This window comes from Kogia breviceps, chromosome 17 (genome assembly GCF_026419965.1).
Source record: "Kogia breviceps isolate mKogBre1 chromosome 17, mKogBre1 haplotype 1, whole genome shotgun sequence".
NCBI classification, from domain to species: Eukaryota; Metazoa; Chordata; class Mammalia; order Artiodactyla; family Physeteridae; genus Kogia; species Kogia breviceps.
In genome coordinates this window covers 40,198,297-40,222,764 of record NC_081326.1, presented here as the reverse complement: position 1 = coordinate 40,222,764, position 24,468 = coordinate 40,198,297, and the positions used below count along the sequence as shown (strand labels likewise).

At 46.0% G+C, this 24,468-nt stretch overlaps 1 long non-coding RNA gene across 2 annotated transcripts in view; it reads left to right on the top strand.

The window, feature by feature from the left end:
* LOC136792870 (uncharacterized) overlaps positions 1–23,131 on the top strand; it is a 70,150-nt gene extending 47,019 nt beyond the window's left edge. The window contains exon 3 of one of the 2 annotated variants that reach the window (XR_010837422.1): positions 23,028–23,131. This is a non-coding gene — a long non-coding RNA (uncharacterized lncRNA). Of the gene's footprint in view, positions 1–2,268; positions 3,324–23,027 lie in introns of those variants that run through there. The other variant, XR_010837421.1, reaches the window with a different exon arrangement.
* Positions 23,132–24,468: the final 1,337 nt, after the last annotated feature.

Here is a 24,468-nt window from a genome sequence, read left to right as displayed (position 1 = left end):
ACAGCATCCCCTTCCTCTCTACCATGGCACAGCTGCCTCTCTACCCTACACATCAAAACCCTTAGGAGGCCCCCCATTCTCCTTAGCAGACCAAATTCCAGAGCACGGCGTATTAGAGCAGTTTTATTACAAGTGATAGAAACTTTAGGAGGACTATTTGGGACAAAAGGGGGAAATTTATTGACTTACACAGCTGAATTGTGGGAAATAGACCTGTTGTGTCCCAGATATTTGAATCAGGGGCTTGAATACCATTGGAAGTTTTTCTCTTTCTCTGTGTATTGTCAACACTGTCTTTGCCTTTTTCCACAAGCCTGGACCATGACCCCTGGCCCCTTGGAGCTCATATCTACCTAGTGGCTGGTCCCACTAGAGTGGGTAAGGCCCCCCTTTTCTTCAATTCCAATTTGAAAATTTCCAGGGAAGAACTCCTACTGGTCTGGCCAGGATGACGGGTCCATCTCTGGTCTAATGAATGCTCTGCTGGGACGGGGACGGGGACGGGGAAACCATGATTACTGGACATGTCCCTGGTTAGGGACCAAGAGCATGATGTACCATCAATATTGTTGAAAATGGATGTCCTTAGATAATCTACTAAAGTTCTCTGATAATCTACCAAAGAAAACATGGTCCAAGTAATTCTTTCTTCCTAGCAGTATGGTACAGGAGTTAAGCCCTTATGCTCTGGAATAATATAGACGTAGGTTCAAATCCCAGCTCTCCCAGTTCCATTAGTGACCTTGGGCAATCCAGTGAGTCTCAGTTTCCTTATCTGTAAAATGGGGTGGGACACATATATCAAGAGGCCCATGTGAACATTTAAGGAGACGGGCATCGAGAGCACCTAGAACGGAACCTGGCTCACAGTGCGAACTAGGGGAGCTCTTCCTGCCCACACGAGTGGGCAGCCTCCAGAAGGCAGCAGGGCCTCGGGCTACTGCCTGCTGCCAGCAGAATGAGATCAGGGTTACTCAGAGGAACCGACTGACCTGATTCACAGCCCTCCAGTGAAGGGACCCATCTGACACCCCAGAGAAGACAGTGCCAGGAAAAGGAGTTGCTTGGCACATGATATTCTCAAAAGCAAGGATGAGGTGTCCTTTCAAAGCACCCCGTCTCCCTGCCAGAGGAGGACAATGTCTGAGGGGAGGCACTTCTCCAGTGAGGTGCTTATAATGCCGCCGGCTTCGCGGGTTACAGCCTGGTATCATCTCTTTATTAAATAATAATTAAGAGGCCCCTGTAAAGGGAATCTGGGTATAATTACCTGACTCGTTGAGCTGCTCAGTCGAAACTGGGAGGCCGGTTTACTTCAGTGGCCGCACTCCTAGGCAATTCTCGTGTTTCTGGAAGCTGCAAGCGGAGTCTCACTTTTGTGGGGGGCTCGGGCTCAAGGTCGTGTGTCCTCATCCCTCAAGAAGGCTCCAGCCAAGTCTATGATTAAAAGGGCCAGCCCTCCCCTTTCCTGTTCCGACAGATCTAAATTGGTCTTGGAACAGAACACAAGAAAAGGCGGAAGGACCAGCTGGGCAAGGAGTCAGCTCATTAGTAGCCACTATGGAGGTGTTGAAATGAAGCAAGTTAAAAGCATATTAGTTGAAATGAGACTTTTCATCAGTGAGGGGAGGTGTTTAGCTAGGAAGCAAATGTAATCATTTTGTGATGGGGCATAGTTTGGTAATTAATGGGGAAGTTGTCAGTATAATCTTGAGGGAGTCCCAGGAAATGAAGAAATCTATCTTTATTAAGGAAAACCCAGGAGAAGAAGTTATTGGAATGCAGATAATTCGCCAGCAAGGTCCTGGTAGCAAGTTTTTATTAGATGCATGGGTTGGGACAGTCTTTCTGCCCCATCTGTGTTTTGTCTTTGCCCAGACCAACTTCTTTTTTTTGTTTGTTTTAGTTGAAGTATAGTTGATTTACAATGTTGTGTTAGTTTCTGGTGTACAGCAAAGTGATTTAGTTTCTCATATATATATGTTCTTTTTCATATTCTTTTCCATATTAATTTATTACAAGATATTGGCTATAGGTCCCTGGCTATACAGTAGGACCTTTGTTGTTGTTTTCTATTTTATATATAGTAGTGTGTGTCTGTTAATCCCAAACTCCTAATTTATCCCTACCCACCTTTTCCCTATGGTAACCGTGAGTTTGTTTTCTATGTCTGTGAGTCTGTTTCGGTTTTGTAAATAAGTTCATTTGTATCATATTTTAGATTCCACATGTAAGTGATATCATATGATATTTGTCTTTCTCTGCCAGACGCACCACTTCTCCTAATGGAAATACAGAGAAGAATAGAGAAGGTTGCAGGGGTCGTGAGGCAAGCACAGGTGTCTTTCTGTTTCTCAGAAGGGCTGGCCAGCGCCTCGGCCATGCTCCTCAGGAACGGCTGGGAAAACGAGCCTACCTGGTGGGCCAGCCAGGTTCCTGCTACCTGAAGCCCTGCCAGGGCTGTGCAGACTCCCAGTGGCTGGAAAAGGAGTCTGAGGGAAAAGTCTTACAAAGGCACCTGTAGCACAGTGGTTAAGACAGGGCTCTGGGGGCTTCCCTGGTGGCTCAGTGGTTAAGAATCCACCTGCCAATGCAGGGGACACGGGCTCGAGCCCTGGTCCGGGAAGATCCCACGTGCTGCGGAGCAACTAAGCCCGTGCGCCACAACTACTGAACCTGCGCTCTAGAGCCCGCGAGCCGCAACTACTGGAGCGCACGCTCCACAACTGCTGAAGCCCGTGCGCCTAGAGCCCGTGCTCCGCAACAAGAGAAGCCACTGCATCAAAGAGTAGCCCCTGCTCACCGCAACTAGAGAAAGGCTGCACGCAGCGACAAAGACCCAACGCAGCCAAAAAAATAAAAATAAAGTCAGGGCTCTGGAACCAGGTTCAGCTTTCTGCTCGGGGTCACAGTGGTGTGTGACCTCAGGCCAGAGACTCAAACTTTCTGAGTTTCAGTTTCCTCATATGTAACGGGGACAATAATTGTGTCTGTCTCATAGGGCCGTTATGATGATTAAATGAGTCATTCCATGGGAAGCATTAACAGCCGCACCTGGCACTTAAGGTCTGCTCAACCAGTGTTAGCTATTATCCAGGACTTTGCCGTCCAGTATGGTAACCACTAACCACATGTGGCTATCGAGTGCTAGAAATGTGGCTAGTCTGGCTTGATAGGTGCTGTAGGTACAAAGTACACACAGATTTCAAAGACTTTGTATGAGAAAAAGAATATAAAATATCGCATTGATAGTTCTGTTGATTAATTGAAGTTGATATTTCAATTGTACGTTGAAATAATAGCATTTTGGAATATACTGGGTTAAATAAATACATAATATAAAAATAAATTTTACTTTCTCCTTTTATTTTTTTTAAATTTTGGTAAAAAACAAATAACACATGACACACGTTTATCATCTTAACTGTTTTTAAGTGTACAGTTCAGTGTGTTAATTATATTCACAAATACAGCTCTCCAGAACTTTTTCATCTGGCAAATCTGTAACTCCATATCCATTAGATAACAACTCCCCTTTTCCTTCTCCCCCCTAATCCTTGACAACCATCATTCTACTTTCTGTTCCTAAGAATCTGACTACTTTATTTTATTTATTTATTTATTTATTCCCGGTATGTGGGCCTCTCACTGTTGTGGCCTCTCCCATTGCGGAGCACAGGCTCCGGATGCGCAGGCTCAGCGGCCATGGCTCATGGGCCCAGCTGCTCCGCGGCATGTGGGATCTTCCCAGACCGGGGCACGAACCCGTGTCTCCTGCATCGGCAGGCGGATTCTCAACCACTGCGCCACCAGGGAAGCCCTGACTACTTTAGATACCTCATATAAGTGGAATCATATAGTATTTGTCTTTTTGTGACTGGCTTATTTCACTTAGCATAATGTCCTCAAGGTTCACCTATGTTGTAGGATGTGACATGATTTCTTTCCTTTTGAAGGTTGCATAATATTCCATACTTTTAATGTTTTTAAGATAGCTGCTAGAAAACTTAGAATTTAATTTGTGGCTTGTATTACATTTCTATAGTATGGTGCTAGTTTAGAACCAGTAGTTCTTAACTCCATTAGTCCCAACGCTGCCTTGTAACAACTAATTTGTAACACCTCCTTCACTCTCCTGAAATGAAAGTTATGGATAAAATAACTCATCTATATGTATAATGTAAAAAAAATCAATATAATGACCTAACTATAATGTGAAGGATAAAAGAAAAGAATCTCCAGGGGAAAAAATGTATTTCAACTTATGGCTAGACATGAGTACTTGAAGACAAAATAATCAGATGCTTGAATACATATGCAGAATCACCCTTAATGGGATCACTATTAATGCAGAGAACTAACTCAAATTCTAGCAACCATGTGGCCATCAGAGATGTGATTTTCTGAAATGGAACAAGTCAGTCAAGTGAGAGCGAAACAAAGTACAATTTTTTTATTTTCATTCTTGTGAAACTGAGTATACATTTAAATGGCACAAAAGGTATATGTATATATGGAAACTGTAGTTAGATTCTAAGCTCAGAGACCAAAAGATTACTCTGGATTCCTCTTGATTTCTAAATATTGCATTGGATATTCATTTAGGTGAAAAATCTATTTACGGGTCCATATAAGTTGTGCAGAACTGTCTCGTGCATGGTAGGACATCTTGAATCCCCGTATACCCTGTATGCCTATTGAAGACGGGTGGCCTCGTCCAGTCACTGGAACAACCGAAAACATCCCTTCCGTTCTCCCATGCTCTGCCTCAGAGGCAGCAGAGGCCCCACTGCAGTGGTATTGTATTGTGAGAGACACAGAATGGTGGTCCCAAAGGTCCAGCGTCCAGTGGACTGCTCTGCTTCCTTGCCTGGAGGGTCCCATCTATGATCTTCAGTACCTCAACACAAGGCCAGTCCTCTGACCCAGCACCGACCACTCTCCAGCAAGGACCAGGAGCCTAGACTGCAGTCCTTCCAGAACCTCAGACACAACAGACTCAACGTCTTTCCCTTCAAATCCATGCCCCTACTTGACATCCAGGTTTCGGTGTCACCAAGTGCTTTCTCAGGACCAGAAACTTCTTTTCCTCTCCCTCCAACATTACTCCTGACCCTCGCAGGTGGCAGAGTCACGAAAGCCTATTCTTTCTTTGCCTGTGGTTCTGTCTCATATGCCCCGTTTCCAGCTCACTGCCCCTCCCTTGTAGCCAGCTTTCTCGTGGTTCCTCGTGGCCCTCCCTGACTCTAAGCTTCACTCCCCCGCAGTCCATCCTAACCCTGTATTGTATCTCTATCCAAGCTCCACTCCTTATTAGCTGCCTACGGGCAAGTGTGTTAGCCTCTATGTAGCCCCTTCACCTATTAAATGGGATCACAACACCTGCCTTGCAGTGATGTTACAGAGAATACCTGAGTGTGTGCCTGTAAGACACCAAGCACTGGCCTGGAACATAGGAGGAAATAGACAAATGCGGTGTCCCTAGACCCCATTTTCTCTTCTTTAGCCTGTTCCTTTTCTCTAGGCACCGAGCCAAGTATTTGCCTATTTCTCACATCATCCCAGCCAGGCAGCTGTCCCAGAAAAGACCACAGGGGGCTAAAACCTCATTAGAAATGGAATGAGATGAAGAAATGTATATTTACTAGAACACAGAAAGAGCACCTCGGATGGGTGGTAAGACTCCCAGGGGACATGAGAAGTTACATCCGAAGGTCACTGAGCACGTGACCAGGTAACTGACTGCACGGCTTTGGGCTTGCTGGGCGGGGTGGGCGAATTTGGGGAGTGGAATTGCAGAGGCGATAGAGGCCATGAGCTCTGCCCCTCTTGGTCCTGGACACCCTCTGCAGGGAGTCCTCAGTCTCTCTTCCAGATACACATCAAGCAAATATTTTTAGCTCGTCAATTTGAAGGAGCGTCCAACTGACGCCAGCCCAGGGGGCCTTGTTCCTTCGTCTGGGTATGGCCATGTCCATACTCAGCCTCCTGTTCCTGGACTGAAAGGCCCACCTGCTCTGGGACGCTTTTCCTGCTCAGTCCGTCCATGAGCGTCCTTCCTTTCTTGGAATACCCACCAAGCACACTCCTGATAAACTTCTCTCTTGTGTTGTTTTGTCTCCCAGTGAAATGATGACCGTCTCATGGGCAGAAGCAGTGCCTCTGCCTCCTCCCGCCCTCACTGTCCCAGGACACAGCTATGCTAAGAGACACACGATAAATGTGACATGAATGAAGGATAAAGATAAATCTAGGTGAACTAAGGAAGAAATTTCGGCGTGCAGGGCATGAGAGAGGTGATAAGGCAGTCCTGATGGATGGCTTAGGTGGTGGTCAAGCCCAGTGGTTCCATGGCACCTCATTCACCAAGAGCTTTGTTCTTTCTAACACACATGTTGGGGATCTCAGAAGGATACATCCTCCTCTGGGCAGATTTTGCCACATATTCTGAGGGAAGGATCAAAACTAGGTGCAGTCTCTTCTAACTAAAAAGTTGAGGACCACTTCAGAGTGCCTTAAGAAGAGGGACTTCATCTACCTAAGGGTGCCTATCAACAGCTGAAGAGGAAATCGTTTTGGCATGAAAATCCAAGCATCCATTTGGAGGCCCCCCCCCCGCCTTAAAAAATTTAAAAGAGGAAGAGCTCACTCCTAAAGTTGTTTCTCCTGAATATAGAACCTGCTTGAAGCAAAGTTGAACATTTCTGGGGTTCGAGTTCATTGATTCTTCACATATACAAATTCAGCAGCTTCTTTATTTCTAAGAACAAAGCCTTGTTGAAAAGAAAATAAATCTCTGAAGTGTTCTTGGATGTCAAATAATTCTTCAGAGGAAACACTTTGATGAGTTAAGTGTAAATGAGTAAGAAACATACGGATTCGATTTCTCATATAATACACATGGATTTCAGAATCAAGAGGAAGAATCTCTTTGGAAAATGTGGTTTGGATTTTGATTCTGCCTACTCCACACTGATGAATTTGAAGAATATGGATTTTCCCTGTGTCTTTCTCCCCAACTTCAGGCTCAGGCATTGGCCATCGTTCTTTCTAAAGTGCACAGTCAGCTTTCATAAAGACCAGGAAGGATTTTTAAACAGGCAGTTCACAGATTACTATCTAAGAACCAAATCGTTTTTGTAACAGATTCTCTTCCCATCAGATGGGTTCTAAAGCGTTTTTCAGAAATATCTCTCTGTTGGCCAGAGCAGCTCACTCACCAGGAGGGACTCTGAACCCTGTGTTTTGGTGACCTGAAGACACAGCCCTCTGGAAACCAACCTCTGTGGCCAGCAATCCCATTTCAAGGATGCCTCTTCCTACCCTTGGGTAGATGATTTTACCAGTGGTGGCCTTGATTCAACATTGTGCATAAACCACGAGCCGAGCCCGATGGAAAGTGCTTGCTTTTAGTCAGCACAAACTTTCACACAGTGTAGATAAGAGATGAAGTGGCATTAGGGATGTGAAGGCAGTTGACACCGGATGTGGCACATCGAAGGTGCGCGTTATATGCTTGTTCTGTCTGAGAAATCTGAAATATCCTCCTATGACCTCCGAGGATGGGAACTGCTCATCCCACGCAGCCCCGCTAAGGGGTGGGCCTGGCTGTATGGACTAGGCAGCTCTGCTTCCCTGCCACTGACCCACGCTGGACAAATGAGTCTCCATCCAGGGGATCTGAAATGGGGTTACAGAGATTTCTATTGTCCGGGAGCTGGGCTGGATGGAATGGAGTGTAAGCCCCAGAACAGCCCCTTTTTTCCTTGTGCACAGAGAGGAACGGAAATGAAACAAAGGCACAGAGCAAATAGAGATGAGAGGCTTCTCCTCCTTTTCCAAACCAGAGTCAGGTCCTGTCAGTTTGCCTCTCAATATGGGTCTTTTTTTTCAAACAGCTTTATTGCGATGTAATTCACATACCATATAATTCATGCATTTAAAGTGTACAATCCGGGCTTCCCTGGTGGCGCAGTGGTTGAGAATCCGCCTGCCGATGCAGGGGACACGGGTTCGTGCCCCGGTCCGGGAAGATCCCACATGCCGCGGAGCGGCTGGGCCTGTGAGCCATGGCCACTGAGCCTGCGCGTCCAGAGCCTGTGCTCCTCAATAGGAGAGGCCACAAGAGTGAGAGCCCCGTGTACCACCAAAAAAAAAAAAAAAAAAAAGTGTACAATCCAATGGCTTTTAGTATATTCCCAGATACGTGCAACCATCATCACAGTCAATTTTAGGATATTTTCATCATCCCCAAAAGAATCCACACAGTTGTCTCCTCTCTTCCCGTCATCCCCTCCCCTTAGCCCTAGGCAACCACTGATCCACTTTCTGTCTCTATAAATCTTCCTATTCTGGACTTTCATTTGAATGGAATCATATAATATGTAGCCTTTTGTGACTGGCTTCTTATATTCAGCATAATTTTTTTAATGTTTATCCACATCATCAGGACTTCAATCCTTTTTTTTTTTTTTTTTTTTTTTTGCGGTACGTGGGCCTCTCACTGTTGTGGCCTTTCCCGTTGTGTAGCACAGGCTCTGGACACGCAGGCTCAGCGGCCATGGCTCACGGGCCCTCCCGGACCGGGGCACGAACCCGTGTCCCCTGCATCGGCAGGCGGATTCTCAACCACTGCGCCACCAGGGAAGCCCAGGACTTCAATCCTTTTTATGGCTGAATAATATTCTACCATATGGATATACCGTATTTGTTTATCCATCCATCAGTTGCTAGGCTTTTGGGCCATTTCCACCTTTTGGCTACTATGAACATTCATGTGCCCCAAGTATGTCTTGACCCTGCCTTCCCTCCACCTCTCCTGTCTCCATCTTGGTCTAAACCATTGTCTGCAGGAATCCCACCTGGTCTCACTGCCCACCCCACCTTCTCCCTCTCCAACCCACTCTCCAACTGACCTCCAGAAGGATCTTCTAGAAATATAAATCAGCTGATGTCACTCCCTAGCCTAAAACTGCTCAATGGATTCCCATTGTGTTAGAAAAGAAATCCAAACTCCATTCCATGGTCAACAAGTTTCCATGTGGTCATGCCCACCATTACACACCTCTCTTTTCCAGCTGTTATTTCCACCTTGATCACCCTCTTCCAGGCTCATGGCCTTCTCTTACTTCCTTAGCACACCCTTCCCTCTGCCTGGAATTTCATGTGGCTGATACTTCCTTATCCTTCAAGTTGTGGCTTCAGTGTCATCTCCTCAGAGAAGCGATCAATGATCAACGATGGCGAAGTTGGGCACCCCCCCCACCGCCCCCTCCATTATATTCTTTCTTACGGCATTTGCTTTTTCCTTCATACAATTTATAAACTTTGGAATTTCTTGTTTATTTGTTTATTACTCATCTTCCCCAGTGTAAATCCTATTTTATTTACAGTTGTATCATTAAGGCCTAGAACAGTGGTGCCTGCTGTTGACAGAATAAATATGGGTTCTGTAGAGATAAAGAGAAGAACTTTGATTAACTCCAGTTTCTACATCCAATATTTCCTGACGCCCCATCTTGGGTACCATGAGACACCCCTGTGTTCTCATAAATTCCTCTTTTTTTTTTTTTGCGGTACGCGGGCCTCTCACTGTTGTGGCCTCTCCCATTGCGGAGCACAGGCTCCGGACGCGCAGGCTCAGCGGCCATGGCTCACGGGCCCAGCCGCTCCGCGGCATGTGGGATCTTCCCGGACCGGGCACGAACCAGCATCTCCTGCATCGGCAGGCGGACTCTCAACCACTGCGCCACCAGGGAAGCCCGAGTTCCTCTTTTTTTGAGTTAGTTTGAGTGGCTTCTGTTCCTAACACCTCAACAATCCATGACTAATGACTTTTTCTGTCATTGTTAGGCATGACTTGCTTCTTTGTTCCACACATTTATTTCCCCAAATCTCCCCAGGAAACTTTTCCAAACTCTTAACTTCTGTATCCCTTTAAAAGCATTTCTGTATTTGTATACCCATGTTCATAGCAGCATTATTCACAGTGGCCCAGAAGTGGAAGCAACCCAACTGTCCATCGATAGATGAATAGATTAACAAAATGTGACTGTCACACACACACACACACACACACACACACACACACACACACACACACACAGGAATATTATTCATCCTTGAAAAGGGGGGGAATCCTGAGAATTCCCAGGAGGTCCAGTCGTTAGGACTCTGCGCTTTGCCAAGGGCACAGGTTCGATCCCTGGTCGGGGAACTAAGATCCTGCATGGTATGTGGCACAGCCAAAAAAAAAAAAGAAGGAAATCCTGTCCCATGCTGCAACATGGATGAATCCTGAGCACATTATGCTAGTTGAATTAAGCCAGTCACATATGGTTCCATTTATATGAGGCATCTAAAGTAGTAAAATTCATAGAAACAGAAAGTGGAACGGTGGTTGCCAGGAGGTAGAGGGAGGGGGAAATGGGGACTTGTTCAATGAGAGTTTTAGTTTTGCAGGATGAAAAATATCTGTTGCACAAAACTGTGAATATACTTAACATTACAAAACTGTACTCTTTAAAAAAATTTTTAAAGAATTTATTTGACTGCGTCGGATCCTAGTTGCAGCGCGCAGGATCTTTCACAGTGGTGCACGGGCTCTTCATTGCGGCACGCGGGCTCCAGAGAGCGCAGGCTCAGTAGTTGCAGCGCGTGGGCTTAGCTACCCCATGGCATGTGGGATCCCCGCCAGGGATCAAACCCGTGTCCCCTGCACTGGAAGGGGGATTCTTAACCACTGGACCAACAGGCAAGTCCCCAAAACTGCACTCTTAAAAATGGATAAGATGGTAAATGTTATGCTATATATTTTGAACCACAATTAAAAAAAATTACAAAGCATCTTTACTTCATACTCCTTCCCTTCCTTCTTTTTCTCTCTCCCTTCGTGGTCGAGTATCTCCAAGTCTAGGCCACGGCCCATGATGCACGAGGCACTAACCAAGGTGCGGGCCCTGTCGGGGATGCTCTCGGGGGCTCAGGGCGTGCCTGATGGACACTTCCTGTTTGCAGAACACAACAACAAGAGGCAGGGCCATTTCCCAAGTGGCCACAGCCGGAGGCTCACTGGGTCTCCAGTGTAGGCTGACTGCACGCCAGGGGTTCCCCATGAGGCTGTCTCAGACCAGCCCTGACTTTGTCATAGATTTTTTGGCCAAGGTTAAATTGCCTCCACTTCAGTGTCTTCACGTTTGCTTATTTCCAGTTGGTTCCTCTTTCCCCCCATCATGAATATTGCAAAAACTAGGGTAATAGACTTAAGTAGGCTTAGGAGGATGATAAGCAAGAACACTGTTTAGGAGAAAATATTTTTAAATAAGTACGTACAGAAAGAACCAATTCATCCCTAAGGCTCTTACTGTGTAGTCAGAAAACGTCTATTTAAGTATTAAGTAGGTTTATGTTCACTCTGACAGCAACTACAAAAACAATATCTATTTATTATACACTTAACTGTTTTTCTAAAGAATTAGAATATCCTATTCTTTCGCTCTCATAAAGCGATTCTTACAAGAGAGTAAACTTGCCCAAGGTCACATGGCCAAGAAGTAGAGCCAAGATTTGAACACATGCCTGTGTGAGTCCAAAGTGTGAGTGTGTGGTCATCAGACCATCATAGATCTCTCTTACTTTATTAAGTTCCCAATAAGGACAAATCCCTGAACTAGGCTGTAATGAGGCCATAAAATAAGAAAGAACCCATACATAGGGAATGGTCAAAGAATAATTTTTTTTAAGTACACATAGTATCTATTCAATATATATGAATGGGAGTTGAATATATATGAGTTGACTACCTATGGAAGAGAACAATAAACAGACTAGCTGAGAATTTGAATCATGGAATCGCAGAGCTGGAAGGCATCTGGGAGTCATCTAATCTCATCACCCACCCAAAGCAGGGATCTCGTCTATAGAATCTATGGTAGTTCCATGGCCAACCTAAAGGTAGCCAAGCTAATATCTTTGTTTTCTAGCTTTTGATTATTATGAAGTTCCTACTTTTCATCAGCCAATACCTCCCTTTGGGGAATTCTCCCATTGGTTCAGTTTTTCTGTTGGATCTATATCAAATGTCACCTTTCTAAATGCGATGATTGCCCTCTTCACATGGAGAAAGAGAAGAGAAGCATGAATTGACCACCTACTCTGCTCCAGGACCATCACAATAACCCCACTAAATGGAGAAGATGATTTCTTATCTAAGGGCTCTGAAGCTAAGATGTTGAGAAGCTTGTCCAAGGTCACACAGCCCAGAAGTACTAAAGCAGAGATTTGAGCACAGACTTCTCCCTTTTATACTATACTACACTGTCTCCGAAGTCAGTTATCAACATGCCCCTTATCTTCTCTTCTACAGACCATCTAAACAGCCCTGGTTTCTGCAGAATTTTCTCCTCTGGGCACATGTTCTCCAGAATTCTCCTGACGTTCGTCGTTCCTTGAACATTCTCCAATCTGTCAATGTACCTCTCAAAATGGAACATAGGACCAGAATACAATTTCCAGTGTGGCCAAACCACCTTGGCTGACTTGTTTGCCTTCCAGGCCATCGTACGTGCCCAGGGTGACTTTGGAAGCATGGTAGCCCTGCCCTATCACACGTTTGGCCTGGGCTGTTCTTAATGTAGCTGCAACCCCAGGTCTTTATCATATGAGCCAGTTTCAAGTCAGAGTTCATCTATCCTTTATTTATACTATTGATTCTAACAAGTCTCAGTAAGATTCTGTTGGATTCCTTTCTTGGTTGTAAGACAGTATTTCAGTGTGTTATATAGCATATTAACTGCCTCTCTCCCTTTAGGGTATCTGAAAAACTTAAAAGTGGGTCTTCCATGTTGTGATAAAATGTTGAACATTCCAGGAGACAGGGCAGAGCCTTGAGACGTTACATTAGAGACCCCTCCCCATAGATGACTATTCATCAGTTAATTAAATGCTCTTTAGGTACAGTTGTCTACCTAGCTCTGATTCCAACAACCTATTTTTTAAACCCACATTTCTCTACCTCCTTCACAGTTGATATAATAAAAAACAGCAAATTACCTTGCTGAAATTTGTCTAAAACCTCCTTTTCCAAGTGTATTTTGTGGATTACTTGCTCATTGGGATAATGTTAAATATGTTCTTCACTGCAGGACTTCTCAGAGCCTTTAATGAGTTAATGTTCACTGTAACTCTCAGAAAAGAACTATAATAGCATACTGGGTTTCGAAAAGCTGAGGTGGGTATTTTTTAAATTTTTAATTCTTTTTTAGCTTAGGTGGGGTTTATGCTCTGAGATTTGCTCATTTGTGATATTCCCTGGATCTCCCAATCTGGTAATCCTGTGAAAAAAGGACACATTAGCCTTGCATGGCTTGTTTAGTGAACCTCTGCTAATACCCAGTGATTAATGCTTTCTTCTGTAAGTATGGACACAGACCACCTTTAATAACCTGTTCTAGAACTTTACTGTGCATTAATACCAAGCTTGTTGATCTGCAGTTTTCAAAAATCTACCTCTATCTTCCTGTTTTAATGACACTTTCTTGTTTCTCTGGGCTTAAAACACAAGGCTGTGAAATTCAGCACCATGATATTTACATGACATTTACCTAGAGATGACATTTTTAACACAGTTAGGTGCCATCTTGGGCTTCAATTCCCTCCCACCAATGCATATTCTGCCTTTTCCAAGTTGAATATCATTCTGTTGATGGAGACTATATAAATGAAATATAAATCACTCAGCCTCATGGTCAAGGCAGATTCCTAACTGACCCTACCTCAGACTTCCATGCTTCCCATTGACTTCCTGGATCTCAGCTAATTCATATCATTTCCTTCTAAACCTAGCTGGACCATCTATCACTTCATTCCAGTCTTTCCTGACTAACCACATCTCTCCCTCCCTTTATTTCTTTGTCATGCATGTATTGACTTGTCCTGTTTTCTCTATCATCTGTTCATTAAAGAATTCATTCATCCGGGGACTTCCCTGGCGGTTCAGTGGTTAAGACTTTGCCTTCCAATGCAGGGGGTGTGGGTTCCATCCCTGGTTGGGGAGCTAGGATCCCACATGCCTCGGGGCCAGAAAACCAAAACCTAAAACAGAAGCAATATTGTGACAAATTCCATAACGACTTCAAAAAAATGGTCCACATCAAAAAATCTTTAAAAAAAATTTCATTCATCCAAAACGTATTTGCTGAGTACCTGTTGTGCTAGGTGTTAGATATCTGAGAGTGGACAAACCAAAAACAGTCTGGAAGTTAATAACTTGGCAGGGAAGACAGCTGTTGAGCAGGAACTAAGAGTTACAAAAAGAGATGGATAGCGCTATGGAGCGGATAATCTAGGTTGGGTGTTGACAAAGGTCCTCGTATCGAAGTGATGTTCTAATTGAGAATGAAAGGACATGGATGAATTTACTAGAGGAATAGTCGGGGACGGGATGTGATGGGGAAAACCCTTGATGAATAGTCAAGTAATGAAAATACGTCATCATGGCTGAAGTAAAGAGATTGGTGGCGGGGGGCAGGCAGTGCACAGGAGGGCCTGAACTTGACTTATGAGCCAAAATAAAGAGTAAAGAGAAATCACAGAAGGACCTGCAGCAGGAAGAATCATCAGACTGAACTTTTTCCAAACAGTGGACGCCATTCTTTTGTTTTCCCTTCTTGTCCTATACGTGACTTTCAAAAGCGCTCCCCACCTTCATTTGAAAAATTGCTCTCAGAACTTTCTAAACACCTCAGATCACCCCAGGCTTTGGCCACTCTGGATACTCCACTTTTACGGGGTGTTGCCACCCTTTTAGAAGCATCCTTGGCTATGAGCACTCTGTTTTTGTATACGTCCTTTAAAATTCTGAACCTGTTAGTCAGTGATAGAAGGCGTCAGAGAGTGAAGCTGGATTCTGAAGGTGAGAAATGTGCAGTGATGGGGCAGGGAAAAAAAAAGTTTGGTAGAAAGGACAAATCCCCTAAATGCATGAAGCCTGAGCAGCTGCACAGGCCACACAGGTTCGTCTTCTTCTTTGGTACTTGTGTACTGGGGCAGGAACGTCGCAGCAGGGTTCTAGAGGCAGCCTGATCCCTGGCTCTGGTACAGCCAGCTGTGTGACCCTAGCCAAGTTGCTTCACTACTCTGGGCCTCGGTGTCTTTCTTTTTTCTCTATGTTTTTTCTAAATTGTGGTAAAATACACATAAAATTTACCATCTGGATCATTATTTAAGTGTACAGTTCAGTGGTTTAAAATACACTCATTGGGATTTCCCTGGTGGTCCAGTGGTTAAGACTCCATGCTTTCGGTGCAGGGGGCTTGGGTTCTATCTCTGGTCAGGGAACTAAGATCCCGTCTGCTGCGTGGTGCAGCCATAGTGGATAAAGTACACTCAGAATGTTGTGTTACTGTCACCACCATTCATTCACCTCCATAACTCTTTTCACCTTGTAAAACTGAATTTCTGCATCCACTAAACTCTCCATTTTCCCCTTTCCCTCAGCCCCTGGCAACCACTGTTACATGCTCTGTCTCTGTGACTTTTTGTCTACTCTAAGTATCTCATGTAAGTGGAATCCTACAGTATTTGCCCTTTTGTGACTGGCTTATTTCATTCAGCATAATATCCTCAACATTCATCCATGTTGAACGTATGGACACCAAGGGGGGAAAGCAGCGGGGGGAGGTGGTCGTGGTGGGATGAACTGGGAGATTGGGGTTGACGTGCATACACTAATATGTATAAAATAGATAACTAATAAGAACCTGCTGTATAAAAAATAAATAAAATTCAAAAATAGAGATTCATCCATGTTGTAGCATATTGCAGGATTCCTTTGTTTTAAGGCCGAATAATATTCCATTGTATGCATACCCAGATTTTGCTAATCCGTTCATCTGTCAACGGATGCTTGGGTTGCTTCCGTGTTTTAGCTATTGTGAATAGTGCTGCCGTGAACATGGATGTACAAATATCTCTTCGAGTCTGCTTTCCAGTCTTTTGGATGTATACACAGAAGTGTAATTCCTGGATCATATGGTCATTCTATTTTGTACTGTTTTCCAGCAACTGCACCATTTTACATTCCCACCAACAGTGCACAAGCGTTGCAATTTCTCCACATCCTCACCAACACTTGTTAGTTTTTATTTTTTGGATAGTAGCCATCCTGATGGGTGTAAGGGGACCTTGGTACCTTGACCTGTGAACTGTAGGGGTACAACCATAGGCTGCCCCTGAGCCCCTTCTCCAAATGTCTGTTTCCTCTATCTCTGTGTGTGCGTTACAACATGAAAGTTATGTCATGCAGACTCTGTCATCCAGCCCACAGCCTCCTTCTTGAACAGTTTTGCGAGTCAGAAGCTGGACTGAAGAAACAACATCTGGGAGCAAATCTCTTTAGATTGGACAGGAGGTGAAAATGTGCTATTCTGGGTCATTTCCTCAGCCATCTTTTTTTTTTTTTTTGTGGTACGCGGGCCTCTCACTGTTGTGGCCTCTCCCGCTGCGGAGCACAGGCTCCGGACGCGCAGGCTCAGCGGCCATGGCTCACGAGCCCAGCCGCTGCGCGGCATGTGGGATCTTCCCAGACCGGGGCACGAACCCGTCCGTGTCCCCTGCATCGGCAGGCGGATTCTCAACCACTGTGCCACCAGGGAAGCCCCCAGCCATCTTTTAATACAGCCCAGTCTTTTGGTTTCCATTAACGAAAGGGCGCTGCTGGCTGATCACGGGATTGTAATTTTGCAGAATAAAGGCTGCCCTCTCCCTGCAGCCAGGTGAGCGATCCATTTTCGGCTCAGTTAACCCCAGAGAGAAGCCAGATTCATGTAGACACTTGCTCAGAAAAGGTGGATGCTCCACAAGGGGGTGGCTTTCTTGAGGAAACATAGTTTCAAAAAACCCATAAGTGCTTTATTCAGGGTGATAAAACACTTTACTCAATGGTCTGTCATTGCCTGTTTGGAAAGCTTGTGGTGAGCAGATGCGAGGGGGAAGAACACTTGCGTTCAAAAGCAAAAATAATTCCCCAAACTAAACTGGTCCCAGCAGGATAAAGTTAGCTGGTTGAAAGATAATTATTTCAATTTGGGGAGAACCACCAGTGGAAGTGCGTTTTCTCTGGGCCTCTTTCCTCATTAAAGCAGTCACCAGGCCTTGCAACATACAGAAGGGAGGACATCTTTCCTAGACACACAGCAGATGCAGCTCCTGGAAATCCAGACCCTGTGGCTCCGGAAAGAACCCCCATGAACGCCACTGTCACCATCTGAGAACCAGAGGGGCTGTCAGGAAGGAAGCAACGTATATAGGAGCAGGAACTCCTCTGTATATTGGCAGATCTGACGAGGCAGACCCAGGCAGCTCCTTATGGGGAAAGCAGCACAGAGCTGGGACAGGGGCCTGCTTCTGCAACCTGGCAAGGCACCCACTTTCAATATGCTCTGTTTGCAAGCTGCTCCCAGCAGGAGGGGACAGAGCCGCAGAGAGGGCAGGAGAAGGGCCGAGAGCTCCACGCTTTCCTTTTGGGGCAGTGCTCATCGGAATCTCCTGGATGGACTAAGTTGGCCCTGGCGGTGATGGATGCTGAGGCCCCAAAGGAAGACTCATCACGAGGGAAAGAGGAGGCCTGGCTGGTGAACTGGGCTCCAGAGGGACAAGATTTGGGTCTGGGGCAGGCTGTATTTGAGACTTGAATGTCTAGTAGACTCCCTGTCCCTGGCACAGTCTCCCGCTCTGAGAACGACTTTCAGGCATGGTGCCACCTGGCTGCCCAAGCAGGGACACTGCTACTATGGGGTGGGGACTGACCAAGTAGACAATTGTCCACCACCCTGTGAGGCAGAGCACCTGAGTCAGTGCTCCAGGGTTGATAGGACCGCCCAGTTCTTGGAACAAATCCCTAATGTTCTTGGAGAGACAGGATGGGGTGGAAAGAAGCCTCAGGGGGAAAGGCTACACTTCCTGCTGATAATGGCATCTTGCAGTTTGAGCAATGAATGGGAAGAATCCGAGATGTGGTTTATTTGAACCTGCAGCAGGTGAATCGCAATTCGTTCAGGTTCCAGTGGAGACAGATTCACTGCAAAGTTAGTGACACTTAACGCTTTTGAGTCCCCTTTCACTTGGCCTCTTCCAAGCCTCTGGGAGGTAGCCTAGCATTGGGGCCATATGGCATTTGCTTTTTTAAAAATCAAATTTCAGGAGTAAGAGCTTTTTATATTATTTTTTCTTCAAAAGGACCTCTACAATTTTGAACCCCACATGGAGGGACCCCCAAAACTTGGATGAATCAGGAACCAAAGGAGAAAATCAGAGCATTTTTGGCAACCTTGCAATATCAAAACGGGTGCTGGGCAGGAGAGTGGATGCCTTTGGTACCTGTCCCAGCCCTTGTGCTGAGAATCAAGAAGTGGTCGCTGGTCATCACCTTCAAAGGAAAGCTGTCCCAAGAAACTTGAAAACAAGGTCTTTTCTGATTAACACTCCAAAGGGGCTCTGCCAATTTCCACTGCTGGTGGAAGTTTAAGAGAAAAAAAGAAGTAAGCAAGACAGTCCTCCGAAATGCCAGGGTGTGGGCCCAACGCACACAGGTAAAAGCACAGGCTGAAGAAGTAGAGGCAGGTCTATCACGCCTTCAGAGAAATGCAAATTTAAACAACAACAAGATACCACTAAATACCGAATAGAATGGCCAAAATCCAGAACACCGACACCACCAAATGCTGGCAAGGCTGTGGAGCAACAGGAACTCTCATTCTTCGTTGGTGGGAATGCAAAATGGTACAGCCACTTTGGGAGCCAGTTTGGTGGTTTCTTACAAAACTGAATACACTCTTACCATATGATCTAGCAACTGCACTGCTTGGTATTTACCCAAAGGAGTTGAAAATGTATGCCTACACAAAAACCTGCACACAAATGTTTATAGCAGCTTTATTCATAATTGCCAAAACTTGGAAGCAACCAAGATGTCCTCCGGTAAGTGAGTGGATAAACAAACTGGTCCATCGAGACAACAGAATATTATTCAGCACTAAAAATAAATAAGCATGAAGGAATCTTAAATGCATATTACCAAGTGAAAGGAGCCAATCTGAGAAGGCTACATACTGAATGATTCCAACTATATGACATCCTGGAAAAGGCAAAACTATGGAGACGGTAGAAAGGTCAGTTGTTGCCTGAAATTCTGGGGTGGGGGGGGGCAGGGATGAACAGGCAGAGCACAAAGGATTTTTAGGGCAGTGAAAATGCTCTGTATGATACTAAAAATGGTAGATATCTGTCAATTATACATCTGTCTAAACCCATACAGTGTACAATACCAAGGGTGACCTGTAAGGTAAACTGTGGACTCTGGGTGATAACGATGCATCAATGCAGGTTATCAGCTGTAACAAATATCCCACTCTGGTGGCAGATCTGATAATGGGGGAGGCTCTGCGTGAGTAGGGGCAGGGGGTATGAGAGAACTCTCTGTATATTCTGCTCAATTTTTCAGTGAACCAAAAACTCCTCTTAAAAGAAAAACTCTTTAAAGATAAAGAGGGGGAATTCCCTGGTGGTCCAGTGGTTAGGACTCCACGCTTCCGGGGACGTGGGTTTGATCCCTGGTCGGGGAACTAAGATCCCGCAGGCTGCACAGCCTGGCTACATAAATAAATAAACAAGCAAAAAAAAAAATAAATGTCATGAGATGGACGATGGTATCACTTAAACAAATAAAAATGAAGAGTGGAGGCAGCAGGGCTTAACTGCAGACCCAACTGCAGGCCAACGTGCAGCTGGGCCGGAGGACTCCATGCAGGCTTCCCGTGGAACCAGAGGGAAGTGGAACGGCCGCCCACACCTCGCGTCCGTCCTGGAAGGGGTGGTCCTTGGCCTCTGTCCCACAGCCCCGCTCACTCGCGTGCTCATTCAGAGCATTTACGGGGCACCTGCCCTGGCCTGGGTGTTGGGGATGAACACTGCTAGGAGCCTGGGCTGAGTCCAGGAGACCTGAGACAGAACTGCCACTCGGTGGCGGATCCAGCCCACGGGGAAGGAGAGCGCGTCCATGCACATCAGGGATCAGGGGAGTCTCAGAGAGCACAGCGTCTGAGCTGAGATTTTTCAGGACGATGAAACTTACCAGGCAGAGTGCCAGGGGCAGACGTTCCAGGTGTGTCACAGATGCTGTGGGGCCTGACAACGTGGTATACTCGGTGGGCCACGGAAATGGTGGGCGGGGGTCCCACAGTGCTGTCAGTGCCGGGTGGAGGGCGCGAGGGGGTGCAGGGGGCGAGCAGGAGCTGGTGCTGGACACATGGCTGAGTCGGACCTTTTGCTGATCCGTGAGATGCCAAGGGGTGTGGGCTCAGGCCCGCACCTCCTTGCTCATCGGGTAGCAGCCCCACTGCTTCTCTCTGTAAGGCCTCTCCAGTCTGTCCTCCGATGAGGATCTCACGAGGGACGGATCAGATGATCCAGGGAAGGCACCAAGCACGGTGTCCAGCACGTAGTTACCGTTAGTTTTTACTATTAATTATTTTGCCACGTTGGGCAAAAACTCTACCTGCCAGTCACATTAGCGTCTCAACAGAAGAGCAGTTGGGTGACGCCAACACACTAAATAGAAAGAAATTTATTTGGAAAAACTAAACATTCTTTTCCCCTCTCAATCTGAGCAGCTGCTTATTAAAGGATTTTTTTTTTTTTTTAAACAAGATACAACTAACTGTTTGCAACGATTTTTTAGACGAGATCGGGTGCATTGTATGGCTGTAGTGCAATGATTTTTTTAAAACCCAAGGGTCAGAATAGGACAGGTGGGAAAGGTTGAGGCAGTGAGTCCAGTGTATGATGTGGACTTCTGTTTTTGTCCTTGGGCCACTCTATTATACCCATCTGGGGTAGATTTCACGGCACTGGCCAACCCGGCAGCAGCGTACCAGGAGGTGTATGTATGCCCTCGTTCTAAACTTAAATGGAGATTCTGCTGTTCACGGCAATGTTATCTGAAAAACCAGTGGCAATAGTTCACGGCAATGTTATCTGAAAAACCAGTGGCAATACAAGTTGATTTACAGGCCAGTGATCATTTTGGAGCATTCATTACTCAAGGCCTCCAAGTTTCTCATTTCCTTTTATAATTTTACCTTACAAACCTTAGTCTAAATATAAGCCTGGCTGTAATAGCCAGGGTTCTCCAGAGAAACAGAACGAACAGGACACACACACACACACACATACACACATATGTCTATACATATGAGGAGAGCTATTATAGGAATTGTCTTTCACAGCTATGGAGACCTAGAAGTCCCACAACCTGCTGCCTGCAAGCTGGAGAACCAAGAAAGCGGGCGCTGTGATTCAGTCCAAGTCCAAAGGCTTAACTGTGTGTGTGTAGTGGGGCAAAGGGGGAGTTTAATCCCAGTCTGAGTTTTGAAAGCTGAGAACTAGGAGCAACAACATCAAGAGGAGAAGAGGGAGGTCTCAGATCAAACAGAGAGAGAACAAATTCACCCTTCCTCTGCATTTTTGTTGTATTCAGGCCCTCAATAGACTGGATGAGGCCTGCCCGCACTGGGGAGGGCAATCTGCTTTACTCTGTCTACTGATTCAAATGCCAGTCTCTTTCGGAGACACCCTCACACTGACACATCTGGAAATAATGCTTTACTAGTCGTTTGGACATCCCTTAGTCCAGCCAAATTGACACATAAAATTACCCAGCAGTTGACGTGTACATAATTCTATGGCCATCACCACTGGGCTTATCTTCCCCTTCTCTTGAAATTACCGAGATGTACATACACAGAACCTTCTGGCAGAGACACAATTTTGAGGAATGGACCGGCAGCTGAGGCTACCCTGGTAGTCACAACGTACACGACATCCACTCAGAGGTTTCTGAGAACCTTGGCCCTCTCCTCCACGCCCTACGTGTGGTCTGGCTAGTGCCATGCTGAAGCTGAGCCTGGCATTTTGTGAATCAAATGTGGTCCAAAGAAAATGACAGGAGGACACGAAGGCGAACGTGGGAGTGACTAGGGGCTCGTAAGCCTATATATTTCTGTGGGTGGACACGCCTGTGATCTCAAGCATCACGTTCTCACGCACCCTCCTCTGCTGTCAGCACACTTCCTGACCACACGAAGAAAAACACAAACCCATCCATTTTAACAGATGCTCTGGCAGACTTGGGCTGTTCTAACAGTAGCTTGGGACCCTGGGTGTTTTTGCAGCTTTCACCCATCATTTTGAACTGGGACGAGGTTGGCTTTAAGGGCAAAAATGCTGAAAACCAGCAGAACGACCTCAGGTACTGGATTCTGTGGTCAGAGAAGGGAAGCAGGAATTCACCTGGTGACCAGCGGCTCCTTCCTGCCTCAGAGGAGCCAGCAGCTGCTTCTGCCCTGCGTGTGAAAGCTAAGCCTGGAGCTGTCCCACCCCAGGAATGAAAATTCAAACCCAGCCGCCGTTTGGTCTTCAGGATGAGTTTGCAGCTGTTTTCACTGCTTCCAGCAGCGGTGCAAGTAGAAGTAAGAAGTCTGTTCCCAGTGAGTGAGCAGACCTTGACTGCTAAGAGGGACAGGAAGAGAATTTCAAACCATCTTACAGGAAAAACCTCCCCCTGGAGAGTCAAAATTGGGGGTGGGGTTTGCTAAGTGACAACACCAGGGGTTGGCCGGGAGCAGAGCGCCCAGATTGGCAGGCTGGTGACTGTGGAGGTGTCACTGTCACCTATGGTCCTATCCCTCTCTGTGAAGACAGGCATTTCAATCTTGGGCCAGTGAGTCATCAGAAAATGCTATTTCTCATTTTGGAAAAAACATCCTAGCCCAGTAGGATATTTCACTGTTATCTGTTCTCCTTAGAAATATGGTATGGTGGCAGGGGGGGAACGCAGGCCCTTAGAAATTAAAGCCATGTGGATACCATATTTAAAGAACAAAACACAACAACCCAGGCCATTACATTATTGCTGACCATAGGAACTCAGTATTTATAATTTACATTCTTTCCCATACTTTGCTGTTTTTCAGAAGTGAAGAGCAGAGGCTCGCCAGATCGTAAATCAGATTCCTGAGGGCAGGAGGAATTGCCTTCTGACAGTTTGTGGCACAGGGACATCAGCTCTGTGCTTTGTGACCACCTAGAGGGGTGGGAGAGGGCGGGAGGGAGGGAGATGCAAGAGGGAAGAGATATGGGGACATGTGTATATGTATAACTGATTCATTTTGTTGTAAAGCAGAAACTAACATACTATTGTAAAGCAATTCTACTCCAATAAAGATGTTGAAACAAAACAAAACACAAAAAGAATGCACCGAAACATCAGGAAAAGAACCCAAATGGAGAGAGAGATGGGACCCTGCTTCAAGGAGCATGAGACATCAGTTATCCCTTCCACCAAGCGTGCAGCCAGCTGAAATCACACCGAGGATCAACATTTTCATTGGCCTGGAGGTTTGGCCGTGGCTAGTAAAGCGAGAACCAGGGGTAGGGGAGGCAAAGGCGAGGGCGCCCCCAGGGGCTCCTCATCGGCCATTTGTTGAGGCTGTCTGGGAGCAAGGCAGGGGGAGAGATGGAGGCTCGGGTCCGGTAATGGGGCTTAAGACATGTGCCCAAGAATTAAGACAAGCAGCCTGGAGTCAGAGAAAAGAGCACACGGCTCTGGGTTGATCTGACACCCCCTAGTGGTTGTGTACTCTTGGGTCAAGTACTTAAGCCTCATGACCCAGGAAAACAGGAATTCATGGCAAACTCACAGGACTGAAGAACACACATACGTCACAGGGGTGTGTGTGTGTCGGGGGGGTGGGTCACAGGGACCCCCTTTCCCTGGAATTAGAAGTGCTGCTCTGGCACTTGGCTCTCCAGCAAAGCCAGCTGAGTGCTACGGTGGCCACTAGGGAGACTCGAGGGAAGGAGGGGTTTCCAAGAGCCCCATCCAGAGGTCTTTCGAAGGATCCCAGCCCTTCAAATGACTTTGGAAGACTTGTTAGCGGTGGCCCTAGTGAACTCATCTCTCTGCTCTTGGCCTGGATTTCAGACAGTCTAAGAGAAGGTAGAGGATTCTCAACATTTTGAAACCTGGGGATCTTCATACGCCTTTCCCAGGTTGCATCCATAAAATACCTAATCAGCCCGTGAATATGTAGTTGGATTGATGAGACTGAGTCAGGCAAGTGGGAACAAGAATGTTTACAGTCCAGATTTTCCAGTATGGATTGTAACATAAATCCTGCCTGCAATTTGATACTGTAATTAAGGCTATAATATGTATACTTCAGACATGAGAATGCAATATTTTAGGTCTTTGGTCTCAGGTTTATCTACTTTTCTTTTAAAGGCAAACCAAACCTTATTTCTTGTGTTGTAAAGCCACACGAGTCCCCTTTACTCAGCGTCCAGAAAAGGGGTACACAGGAACGCTGGTATCTGAGGCCCTGGGGAGACTGTGGAGGGGACAGGAGGCCAGGC